Below are 3,274 nucleotides of genomic sequence, written 5' to 3'. Positions count from 1 at the left end.
ACCCGGCACACGGACGCCGCCGCAAGTAGTGCCATTTTAGTGAGCATTAATCTTCCAGGAGTATGACAGTAATAAAATAAGATGTATCTAAATTATGTTATATTACTACTTTCATGTTTATGTTTATAGATATTAATTTCGGGCTCATGTATTCTACATGCCATCGAAGGATGATGAACGATGGAACGAAGGATAAAGGAAAATAATTAACCACAGTATGCATGCCGCATACTGTGGTAAATTATTTTACTGACGTTTTATTGTACTTACACCTAAAATATTTTATTTAGTTACAAACAGACTTCATTTTTTATTTTTCCACAAGAAGGGGAATGGTATTCTGTTGTTGTTTTTTGATTTTTCTGTTATTTCCTCTTTACTATTATTCGTTCGCCTACTGAAAAACGAGTGGTTCAAACAAAGGTTAAAACTAGGTTTGTAGGACTTGATGTATGCAAAAAAAATTCAACACCGCTTAGACGATCTGGTTGAAGATAGAAACCATTTACGGTTTACTCTAAAACATACAAGTTTGGCTAACATCATTTATTTCGGCGTTAGACGCAACCACGGTCGTTTCAACAATAATCCCAATGCAATGCAGTTCAAAGGGATTTACAGAAAAACGCTGCAAAACTTGGGACTTAGTTCAAAGATTACAGGGATTCCCCTTGAAACTTTTCATTGCAGTAGTATAGGGTAGATCCGTTTCACCAGGGCCGGATTTAAACTTAATGCCGCCCCTGGGCACCTGGAAAAAATCCGCCCCAATACTGGAATTTTACTTAAACGAATAGTTTATATATTTTATTTTTCAAAAATAAAATAACTAATTTATCGCAGAAACTTTATCAAAAAAAAAAAAAAAAACTAATTAAATTTCTTTAATTCCAGAAAATAAAAACATCGATTATTATTTTAAATCTCTAATCTAAAATTAATTTTTACTAAACGTGCCAAAATTATAATTTACAAATAATGGATAAATTGAATTTCTTGAATTATCAATTAAACCAAAAATTATTAATTAACAGAATTAATTAATTATATTGAGCAATCTTGATAAGACTAAAAAAAATATTTTTCACTTACAAAATTTGCCGCCCTAAAAAATTTGCCGCCCTGGGCACTTGCCCCAACTGCCCCTAGTGTAAATCCACCGCTGCATGTAACTTATATTTAGTTCAAATATTTTTTTTTTAATTTATTGAATTATTATCTATTTCTTGCGTTATTTTGCGGAAATCCATAATTATTCAAATGCTGTGAGCCTTTTTGAGAAGCGAAACACGTGTCGAATTGATTGAAGATGAATCTTAGCGGAATTTACACTCAAGAAGGCTCAACAATTGAATAATATATTTTTTAATCTTTATGATTATTGATTTTATCTTAAACTGATTTTTCTTATTAAATAATGTTTGCTGAATAATAAATATTAAACAAACAAAAGTGCAATAAATACGCGAGCAGCGTACATCGAAACGCAATGCTATTGGTTGAAGCGCAATGTGACGTCAAAGTCTAGATAAACATAATCACTGGTATGGTTCCTAGATATTATTTTCGATGGTTAGTGATATATTTCATTTTATGTTGGTTTTTTTGTTATTGATTAATCTGTATAATTATTATAAACAATGTCTGAAAGTGGATTTATTAAAGGGCAATCAGATAATCTTTTTTCTAATCAAATAGACGCGTTTATGGTCCTATGTATTTTACATATTCTAATCTAATCATATCTTATCTAAAAAAATTACATAATCATTAAACTCATTTCAAAACTGGCACCTTGAATATACAGGGTGTCCCAAAGTTATGGGACATGAAGGGAAAGTTCCTTAAATATGGAAGATAGGCTATTTTACTGAACGAAGACTTTGTTATTTTTAAAATTTTTAAAAGTCCGATCAGTTTAGTAGTTTTCGCAGTACAACCGAAAGAAAAAACCGGCCATACATTTATTAGTACGACACAGATTAAGTATAATTAAATATAGATTAATTATGGCGTAATATTATGAAAGTTCAAAGTGGAAAATGTTTAACTAGCGAACATAATATGACGATAAATATCAAACAAATGTTTCCAGTACGTTACACGCTTCAATGAGATGCTTTAATTCTTAAAAAAAATACTTAACTAATATTAAATATGATGTTCTGCTGGTTAAAAGCGTGATTCAAGAGTTCGTAATAACTCGTACGCACTACATTGCAAGAAGAGACTCCTTGCTTCACTAATCTCGCCAAAAATTTAATAAACTTACGATTATTCTCGCAACATAAATGATTTATGCATTGATAGATTACTGTATTGTGATTTTATTGTAAAAAATGTGACTTTTTGCGCTATTATTCAACAAGACTGCTTCCAGGTTTTATATGCGTTGACTGGCTGACTATTTAGGTACTGTTAAAGAAACTGTCTAAGAGAAGACACATAACCAATGGACTACCACTAGAAAACCAGAACCTACACCAAGTGGTCCTCACAGGACGATATTAGAAGTCTTGAACACTAGGGCTGAATACAGCCTGTCTAGCTGTGGTAAAGACCAAAGGTACAAATGGAGAAATATTGTTGCAAGTCCAAGGAAATTGCAGTGCCCACTTTATTATTTTGAATGCATCTTTGATTATTATTTTAGGTGAGTAACAGACTCACACAAACATATTTTATGATAGTAACAGAATTTCTATTCCCAGTTTATTTCATCATAATTTATAAGTTATTACTTATCAGATAAGGTGCCTGGAATCGTGCTATTTTGTTTTAGGTATTGTAGGTTTCTTATTCAGATTTCAATATAATATGTAACGCGATTACAAAAGATAATACAGTTTAATAATGTTCAAACAATTTGTTATTTTTCAAAGTGATATCCCTAACTTCTGGGATTAATTATTACACAAATTAAATTAAGAGTTGAACAAAACATACCATGATTTACGAACCATACTCGAACATCACTCGAATGGTTGGCTCAGTTGGTAAGAGCGCTCGGACGGAACCCGAGAGGTCGTGGGTTACGGCACCGCATCGTTCATAAATTTTGGTTACAAATTTAATTTGCGTGTTTATAATGTTTAATGTCATGTCTGTAACAATGCGATGATACAAGTTTACCACTTAGTAGATTGCCAAGAAAAGCAAAACCGTTGTTTGTAAATTTGTAAAACTAAAAACAGCTTTATTGCAATAAATGCCCTAAATATATTTAAATGTTTTATAACTTACCATATTACACCAGCTTGCTTCCTTTACTATG

The sequence above is a fragment of the Leptidea sinapis genome, chromosome 12, assembly GCF_905404315.1.
Source record: "Leptidea sinapis chromosome 12, ilLepSina1.1, whole genome shotgun sequence".
NCBI classification, from domain to species: domain Eukaryota; kingdom Metazoa; phylum Arthropoda; class Insecta; order Lepidoptera; family Pieridae; genus Leptidea; species Leptidea sinapis.
The sequence above is the reverse complement of the archived record's forward strand: the minus strand, read 5'-3'. Positions refer to the sequence as shown.